Source organism: Trachypithecus francoisi, unplaced genomic scaffold (genome assembly GCF_009764315.1).
Source record: "Trachypithecus francoisi isolate TF-2019V2 unplaced genomic scaffold, Tfra_2.0 Lachesis_group3, whole genome shotgun sequence".
NCBI lineage: Eukaryota > Metazoa > Chordata > Mammalia > Primates > Cercopithecidae > Trachypithecus > Trachypithecus francoisi.
In genome coordinates this window covers 14,664,322-14,674,623 of record NW_022681468.1, presented here as the reverse complement: position 1 = coordinate 14,674,623, position 10,302 = coordinate 14,664,322, and positions in this window count along the sequence as shown.

Genomic DNA, 10,302 nt, shown 5'->3' with positions numbered 1-10,302 from the left:
GTTTAGTCTTGGGAGAATGTATGTGTCCAGGAATTTATCCCTTTCTTCTAGATTTTCTAGTTTATTTGCATAGTGGTATTTATAGTATTCTCTGATGGTAGTTTGTATCTCTGTGGGATTAGTGGTGACATCCCCTTTATCATTTTTTATTGCATTTATTTGATTCTTCTCTCTTTTCTTCTTTATTAGTCTTGCTAGTGGTCTATCGATTTTGTTGATCTTTTAAAAAAAACCAGCTCCTGGATTCATTGATTTTTTGAAGGTTTTTTGTGTCTATCTCCATCAGTTCTGCTCTGATCTTAGTTATTTCTTGCCTTCTGCTAGCTTTTGAATGTGTTTGCTCTTGTTTCTCTAGTTCTTCTAATTGTGATGTTAGGGTGTCAATTTTAGATCTTTCCTGCTTTCTTTTGTGGGCATTTAGTGCTATAGTTTTCCCTCTACACACTGCTTTAAATGTGTCCCAGAGATTCTGGTATGTTGTGTCTTTGTTCTCATTGGTTTCAAAGAACATCATTATTTCTACCTTCATTTCGTTATGTAGCCAGTAGTCATTCAGGAGCAGGTTGTTCAGTTTCCATGTAGTTGAGCGGTTTTGAGTGAGTTTTTAAATCCTGAGTTCTAGTTTGATTGCACTGTGGTCTGAGAGACAGTTTGTTGTAATTTCTGTTCTTTTACATTTGCTGAGGAGTGATTTACTTTCAACTATGTGGTCAATTTTGGAATAAGTGTGATGTGGTGCTGAGAAGAATGTATATTCTGTTGATTTGGGGTGGAGAGTTCTGTAGATGTCTATTACATCTGCTTGGTGCAGAGGTGAGTTCAATTCCTGGATATCCTTGTTAACTTTGATCTGTCTCGTTGATCTGTCTAATGTTGACAATGGGGCGTTAAAGCCTCCCATTAGTATTGTGTTGGAGTCTAAGTCTCTTTGTAGGTCTCTAAGGACTTGCTTTATGAATCTGGGTGCTCCTGTATTGGACGCATATATATTTGGGATAGTTAGCTCTTCTTGTTGAATTGATCCCTTTACCATTATGTAATGACCCTCTTTGTCTCTTTTGATCTTTGTTGGTTTGAAGTCTGTTTTACCAGAGACTAGGATTGCAACCCCTGCTTTTTTTGTTTTCCATTTGCTTGGTTGATCTTCCTCCATCTCTTTATTTTGAGCCTATGTGTGTCTCTGCATGTGAGATGGGTCTCCTGAATACAGCACACTGATGGGTCTTGACTCTTTATCCAATTTGCAGTCTGTGTCTTTTAATTGGGGCATTTAGACCATTTACATTTAAGGTTAATGTTGTTGTGTGTGAATTTGATCCTGTCATTGTGATGTTCACTGGTTATTTTGCCCATTAATTGATGCCGTTTCTTCATAGCATTGACGTTCTTTACAATTTGGCATGTTTTTGCAGTGGTTGGTACCGTTTGTTCCTTTCCATGTTTAGTGCTTCCTCCAGGAGCTCTTGTAAGTCAGGCCTGGGGGTGACAAAATCTCTCAGCATTTGCTTGTCTGTAAAGAATTTTATTTCTTCTTCACTTATAAAGTTTAGTTTGGCTGGATATGAAATTCTGGGTTGAATATTCTTTTCTTTAAGAATGTTGAATATTGGCCCCCACTCTCTTCTGGCTTGTAGGGTTTCTGCTGAGAGATCCGCTGTTAGTCTGATGGGCTTCCCTTTGTGGGTAACTCGACCTTTCTCTCTGGCTGCGCTTAACACTTTTTCCTTCATTTCAACCTTGATGAATCTGACAATTGTGTGTCTTGGGGTTGCTGTTCTCGAGCAGTATCTTTGTGGTGTTTTCTGTATTTCCTGAATTTGAATGTTGGCCTGCCTTGCTAGGTTGGGGAAGTTCTCCTGGATAATATCCTGAAGAGTGTTTTCCAACTTGGTGCCTTTCTCCTTGTCACTTTCAGGTACACCAATCAGACGTAGATTTGGTCTTTTCACGTAGTCCCATATTTCTTGGAGGTTTTGTGCGTTTCCTTTCACTCTTTTTTCTCTAAACTTCTCTTCTTGCTTCATTTCATTCGTTTGATCTTCAATCACTGATACCCTTTCTTCCACTTGATCAAATCGGCCACTGAAGCTTGTGCATGCATCATGTTGTTCTTGTGCCATGGTTTTCAGCTCCATCAGGTCATTTAAGGTCTTCTCTACACTGTTTATTCTAGTTAGCCATTCGTCTAATCTTTTTTCAGGATTTTTAGCTTCTTTGCAATGGGTTTGAACATCCTCCTTTGGCTCGGAGACGTTTGTTATTGCCGATCATCTGAAGCCTTCTTCTCTCAACTTGTCAAAGTCATTCTCTGTTCAGCTTTGTTCCGTTGCTGGCAAGGAGCTGTGTTCCTTTGGAGGAGAAGAGGTGCTCTGATTTTTAGAATTTTCAGCTTTTCTGCTTTGATTTCTCCCCATTTTTGTGGTTTTATCTACCTTTAGTCTTTGATGATGGTGACATACAGATGGGGTTTTGGTGTGGATGGCCTTTCTGTTTGTTAGTTTTCCTTCTAACAGTCAGGACCCTCAATTGCAGGTCTGTTGGAGTTTGCTGGAGGTCCACTCCAGTCCCTGTTTGCCTGGGTATCACCAGCGGAGGCTGCAGAATGGCAAATGTTGCTGCCTGATCCTTCCTCTGGAACCTTCATCTCAGAGGGGCACCTGGTTGTGTGAGGTGTCAGTAGGCCCCTACTGGGAGGTGTCTCCCAGTTAGGCTAGTCAGGGGTCAGGGACCCACTTGAGGAGGCAGTCTGTCCGTTCTCAGATCTCAAACTTCATGCTGGGAGAAACTCTACTCTCTTCAAAGCTGTCAGACAGGGGCATTTAATTCTGCAGAAGTTTCTACTGCCTTTTGTTCAGCTATGCCCTGCCCCAAGAGGTGGAGTCTACAGAGGCAGGCAGGCCTTCTTGAGCTGTGGTGGACTCCATGCAGTCCGAGCTTCCTGGCAGCTTTGTTTGCCTACTCAAGCCTCAGCAATGGCAAGCGCTTCCCCCAGCCTTGCTGCCACCTTGCAGTTCTATCTCAGACTGCTGTGCTAAAAGTGAGTGGGGCTCCGTGGGCGTGGGACCCTCCGAGCTGTGCATGGGCTATAATCTCCAGGTATGCCATTTGCTAAGACCATTGGAAAAGCACAGTATTAGGGTGGGAGTGTCCTGATTTTCCAGGTACTGTCTGTCATGGCTTCTCTTGGCTAGGAAAGGGAATTCCCAGACCCCTTGTGCTTCCCGGGTGAGGCGATGCCCTGCCCTGCTTTGGCTCACACTCCGTGGGCTACGCCCACTGTCCAACAAGCCCTAGTGAGATGAACCCGTTGGAAATGCAGAAATCACCTGTCTTCTGAGGCCCTCACGCTGGGAGCTGTAGACTGGAGCTGTTCCTATTCGGCCGTCTTGGAACCTCCTCCCAATTTCCTTCCTTTTTAAGGCTGAATAATATTCACTCCACATATATACTACATTTTGTTTATCCATTTATTCATTAATGGACAGTTGGGTTGCTTCCATCTTTTGTCTATTGTGAATGATGCTGCTGTGAACATGGGCGTATTATATCTGTTGGAGTTCCTGATTTCAATTCTTTGGGTATATTCCCAGAAGCAAAATTGCTGGATCATATGGTAATTCTATATTTAACTTTTTCAGGAACTGGCATATCATTTTTAACACTGCCTACACCATTTTCCATTCCCACTAGCCATGCACAAACCTTCCAATTTCTCCACATCCTCTCCAACACTTGTTGTTTTCTGTTTTTTGGTAATAGCCATCCTAATGAGTGTGAAGTGGTATCTTACTATGGTTTTGATTTGCATTTCCTTAACAGTGATGTTGAGCATCTTTTCATATGCCTATTGACCATTTGTATATCTTTGGAGAAATGTCTATATTCAAGTCATTTGCCCATTGTTTAGTTGGGTTCTTTGTTTTTGTTGTTGTTGTTGAGTTGGTACCTTGTTTTATGTAGGAGAAAGATGGGTCATAGAAAGGGTACAGTCAATCAACACTTCACTGGATGTTGGCAGAGCCAGGGCCAGAATGCAGGGGCTCCAGCACCCCAACAGGGCTCTTTGTCATCCTTTGTTCATTACAGAGGAGGAAACAAGTCCAGAGGGTGAGGAGACTTTCTTAGGGCTGTAGCATTTAGGGCACAATCAACCACATAACAAGCTCCACTTGCTGTATTTTGCCAAGTGATTGCAGCCTGGTTTCTCATCCCTAGTGTTATGGACTGAATTGTTTCCCCTCAGAATTCATCTGTTGAAGCCCTAACTCTCAATGTTACTGTATTTGGAGACGGGGCCTTTAAGGAGGTAATTAAGGTTAAATGAGGTCATAAGGATGGGGCCCTAATCAAATCAGACTGGTGTCCTTATAAGAGGAGGAAGAAACACCAGGAGTGAGGATGCAGCAAGAAGGCAGCCATCTGCAAGCCAGGAAGAGAGGCCTCCCCAGAAACTAACCTGCTGGCACCTTGATCATGGACTTCCAGCTTCCACAATTGTGAGAAAATAAATTTTTGTTGTTCAATTCAAACTGTGATATTCTGTTATGGCAGCCCTAGCAAACTAAGATGCCTGTATTAGAAAAGCTACAGATGGAGGAGAATTCAGAGAGAAATGCTGGGGTGCATGGATGGTCATTTTGGCCAAGAGGATCCCATATGGGCCAAGGCCACGTTAAATTTTTCTGGAAGCGTATAGGCTTCAATCTGATGTCCAAATAATCCTCTTCTGGCAGAACACAACTTCCTGATGTTGAAAATAAAGAGCTTAACAAAGCCTACTAAAATAATTCCAAAGGCTTCCTGGATATCAAATGACCCTCACTGAAAAGCATTTTGATGATTTAAAAGTCCCAGACATGTGCATATTAGAGAGTTCCCTCAAAGTGCATATGGTTTTGCCACTGGTATTGAATTTGTCCTCTTCTGTTCTCTTCTCCTCATCCTCAATTTGGGTGGTTTATCTTGACCATTTCTGATGTCTGTATGCCAATCTCTCCTTCCCTGTCCTCCAGATTAGCTGCTTTTCTTTCTTAGATTTCTCCTAAGATTGCTTATTTCTGTAAGATCTAGTTAGTCTTCAGATGGTCTGGGCTGTAGGCAAATAGAATCTGGCAAGCAAGGGTCAATGGAAGGAGGAAGCTAAGAGCAACTGCCAAGGGCACATGGGTGGGGCAAACTGGGCATTGGCTGGCTCTTAAGGATGGACCTAGGGTGGGAGCTGGCGTGCCCAGTGGGAGACAGGCAGAACCCTAATCAAAGAATAGGAATGGGTTCAATACCATGGAGGTAGCCCAGTATGGTGCAGTAACCCATGTCTGCAGACTCCATTTTCTAAGCCACTGACTTCGTCCCTCACCCTTTGCTCTATTTTCCCAGGTTCTAGCCCTTGACCTTGCTGGCAACCTTCATGTTCACCTCACTCACCCATCCGGTTTCTTTGAGTTTCATGCTAGGTACTCTTTCATCTCTTTCTTGGCTTTCTCTTCTCACTGGAGACTTTCAAGGCAATTTCACCATCCCAGGACTTCTCTCAGGGTCGAGAGTAGGATTCCAGTAGGAGGCAGGGGATGGCAGAGACTCACTGGTCTCAGCTTCTCAGAGTGAGCTCTGGCACACGCCACATGAGCTCGTGGTGATGTTCCACACCCCAGGGTCTCTGAAGGTTTTACCTGCTGAGTTAGTAACCGAGTGGGATGGGAAAACCTAAGGAGGTAGTAAACTTAGTATTTGTACTCAGGAATGAGGACTTCAAACTTAGGGCTCACTCTACTATAGCATTTCTCAACCCTTTAAGGTGCACCGGAATCTTCTTAACACACAGATTCTGATGTAGTAGAATCTGGAGTTAGGGGTCCTGAACTAACCCCAGTTAGGTCTGGGGAAGGGTCCTGAACTCTGCATTTCTAACAAATCCCCAGGTCTTGCCGACAAATTCTCAGCTGATAAGAGCAGCTCAAAGGTACTTCATGCACTTTCAGGCCCCACTGCATCATGTTAAGCGATGGGCACCAGTGCTGGAATATTTTTGAGTACTGTGGGCCTCTAGTCAGACCTGGTAGGTACCTGGTACTCCTTCCCTGCGTCACATCAGGCTTGAATCTGTAGACAGAGGTTTACAAGCTCCAGCTGCATTAGAATTGCCTGGAGGGCTTGTAAAACACAGCTGACTGGATCCCCCTCCCAGACTTTCGAATTCAGTAGTTCTGGGGTGGGGCCCAAGAATTTGCATTTCTGATAGCTTTCTAACCACTGCTGTAGAGTAACTGAAACCAGGGCACTACGTGGGCCCTACGATAGAGGACCCGACAGTGCTGAACTTGAATCTGACTCTGCCCTTTACGAACAGCATGATCTCGATCAAGTCACTCCTGTTCTCTGAGAACTAGTTTTCCATCTCCACAAGGGTGATGATGCACCTCACTCTGCAGGGTTGCTGAGCAGATGAGAGTTAATGTTTGTGAGGCTTTCCCAAATGTTTCTCCTCAAGGCTGATTTCCCAGTCCGCATTCAGGTGTCCAGCTGCCGTTGTCACACCAATTAAAAAGCTGTTTTCAATCCATCAGTTGTTTTAATTGCTTGACTTACCCCGTTCATGGAATCAAGTGGATTCACCAAATGAATTGAAAATTTTTTTTCAAGACACTGTTTGGGAATGTGGGGTCTACAAGACCCACATCTTAATCATCTGGGGCAGGGCTTCTTAAACTTTAGTATGCACACGTTGCCTGGGGATCTTGTTTAAATGCAGATTTTTATACAGTAGGTCTGGGATGGGGCTTTTGCATTTCTATTGATTGATTGAGACAGGGTCTTGTTCTGTCTCCCAGTCTGGGGTGCAGTAGCATGATCGCTCACTGCAACCTTGACTTCTGGGGCTCAAGCGATGCTCCCACCTCAGCCTCCTGAGTAGTTGGCATTACAGACATAAGCCACTGTGGCCAAGAATGTACATTTCTAACACACTCCCAGGCCGTGCTGACGTTGCTGGTCCTAGGACCATACTTAGAATAGTAAGAATTCTAGAACAATATCAACACAAACATTTCCTTTCTTTCCTTCTTTTTTTTTCTTTGAGACAGAGTCTCTGTTGCCCAGGCTGGAGTGCAGTGGCATGATCTCAGCTCACTGTAATCTCTGCCTCCTAGGTTCAAGCGTTTCTCCTGCCTCAGCCTCCCAAGTAGCTGGGATTCCAAGCGCTTACCACCATGCCCAACTAATTTTTGTATTTTTAGCAGAGATGGAGTTTCGCCATGTTGGCCAGGCTGGTCTTGAACTCCTGATTTCAAGTGGTCTGTCTGCTTCAGCCTCCCAAAGTGCTGGGATTACAGGCATGAGCCACCACGCCTGGCCCAATATTAACACAAAAATTTATTGGCCCTGCCTGGACCTATCCTGTAATTTCCTCAGGTAATCCTTTGGTTAACTAAAGTAGGAAAGCCATTTTCTCAGTGGTCACTTTACTCTTTTGCTTTTTAAATGTAAGCTACAGCCCAAACAATCGGAGACTTCAACATCACACAACAATTCCACACCATTTCAGGAAGCAGAGGTGGCTTCCAGGCTCACTTCTATCATGTACTGGCTATGTGATGGTGCTGGGCATATCATTTCACTTCCGTTTAATTCTTCCGAAATAATCTGCTCCTCTGTAGAGCGGGAAAAATACCTGTCCTTGTAATGGGTTGTTGTGAGTCTGGAGGACCCACTGTCCAAAAGTACTTTGGAAATTGTAAATTTGCAAATGCAAAGGATTATCTTAGAAAATGGAAAAACTTAGGCAAAACTTCCTGTCTCAGCTTATGAAAAACTCATTTTATGTGGGCCCTTTGCCTACAGTGAATTAATGCAGAGAACAATGAAAACAGTAGAACATTTGGATGTTGGTCCTAACTTAATCCAGCCATAAAGTTACAAGACTTTTGAATTTTGACCACCTTTAAAAACAGTTGGATGTGAATATATCTCACTTAAAGGTTGTTGAAATCGTTAAATGTACATTATGTTAACACGTGCAACAGCTAGAGAGTAACTGATAACAGCAGAGGCCTCCTCCAGCTTAAGAGTTAGTAGGGTTTCAAAAGCAAATCTCAAACTCCTGACCTCAAGTGATCCACCTGCCTCGGCCTCCCAAAGTGCTGGGATTACAGGTGTGAGCCACTGTGTCTGGCCCAAAAGCAAGTGAGTTGTTTGAAGCTTCAGAACTAATTTCACAACAAAATTAATGTTGTAAATGTTGTTTGAATTCCTAAGCTAGCTCACAAGCCCATTTGCCTATTAACATAGCAAAATTCAGCAATAAAAAAGTAATATTAATAGTAACAATGTGTAATGAGCATTATGGTTTACAAAGCATTAAATTTTTTTAAAGAGAAGAGGTCTCACTATGTTGCCAAGGCTGGTCTCAAACTCCTGGCCTCAAGCGATCCTCCTCCCACCTCAGCTTCCAGAGTAGCTGGGATTACAGACACGGGCCACCGTGCGTGGCTACAAAGCATTTCTATGTCCAGTAACTTGAAACCCTCAGCTATATTCTCTGATAGGATTTTACTTCCTTTCCATTTCAAAGATTAGAAAACTGAGCATAGGGAAGCCAAGACCTAGTGCCTCACCTGCCGATTTCAAGATGTACATCTTTACCGTCTTCTAGAACCAGTCCCAATTAACAGCGTTCTAAGTGTTCCGCCCTGGATCCACATGGGCACACTTGTGCCTGCAGCTGCAGGATCTGGGGATTCCCCTTCACCTGCATAGTCTCCCACGTGGGTCAGTGGGAGATTCAGCAGCACAGGGCCAAGGGCAGAAGTATTAGTCAGGACAGAGAGAGAGGCGGCCGTAGTATTACAGTTTTTGAGAGATGCTTGTTGCTCCTTGGGCTCCTAGTTACACTTTCTTTAATTCCAAGGAAATGGACTCATCTGTAATTAGACGCAAAGTTACTGATTCTAATTTAAGCAAAAGAATGGGTGTATTGCTTAGGATTCATTCTGGCTGCTAATCACTGAGACCTGTAATCATATTGGCCTATGTAAGATGGAAGACTTTGTTTCCTCTCTCCTAAAGCCAGAAGGCAGGCGATACAGGGCTGGTATGGTAGTTTCTTTAACTCCTTAGGAACCAGGCTCCATCTACCTTTCTCTTCACCATCTTCAGGGCTGGTTTCCATCCTGAATTCACTTTATGGCTGCAATGCAATCCCTGTAGATCCAACCGTCACGTCAGTATTCCAGGTAGAAAAAAGGAGAGAGAATAGACGAAAAAAGGGCATCTCCCAGAGGAGTTAGTGCCTTTAAAGCTGAGGGTACATTTACATACACAGTAAACTCCATCTTTTTTTCCTAAGGAAAAAGGGGGACTAGGTATTGACATCTTTGCCTTGTTGGGATTCTGGTAACTCCTGGAACTGAAGGATAGGACCACGGCAAATCTGAACATCTCAGGAACCCATGGAATGTCTCTTTAGGGAGCTGCTGTGGGATAACGCTGCCTTCACTCGCTGAGAATATCCACTCAACACTCAAATTCCCAGGAGAAGGAGAGCCTAAATTTAAGTTTAGCCTAGCTGCCCTTTGGATGGTCAGGGAAATAAGGCTCCACAGTTGATACACCCCCAATTACATGGACTGGGGCAGGATCCTTTCCCAAAGAAAGGGATTTGGGAAGGAAAATGTCACAAGTGTCCTTCTGGCTTCATCTGTTCTTCCATTTCATTCTCACTGTTCCAGCCCCAGACTCTTCGGAGCAGAGAGAAGGCTTGTGGGGGTGTGGCATGAAGAGAACAGGGCTCTTGAGGTCTACATAGGGGGTTAATCACGGTTCTGCCACTGACCAGCTCTGTGATGTTCCCATCACTTTGCTGGGCCTCAGCTTCCTCAGATGTTAGAATGAAAATAATCCTAGGCACCAGGCAGTTTGTTGTGAGGATTAGCATAGGAGTCATGGCATTTTCCTAGTCTCATTAGTCTTGAGTATGAACTGGTCACTTTGACAGTGGCAACCTAAGTCTTGCAGATTGTCAATGACGTGTGATCCCTCCTTCCCCTGCTTCAAGGACTAATAAGGGCATCTGGGGATGCCCTGCACATGTGCTTACTCCCCAGCATCGGTGCCACTTTGCTGGGCACCTGGACCATGGTCCTTCACTGGGGCCAGGAGTCCTCAAAATATCAAGGCAGATAAATGTCTGAGGACATTGTAGGTAAAAACCTCTTCTATCCTCTTTTTATGTTACTCTCTGTGGGAGGAACCCCAACTTAGCACTCAGGCCCACAACTTTTAGAGTTTTCTTGTAGCCTCTTATCTCCC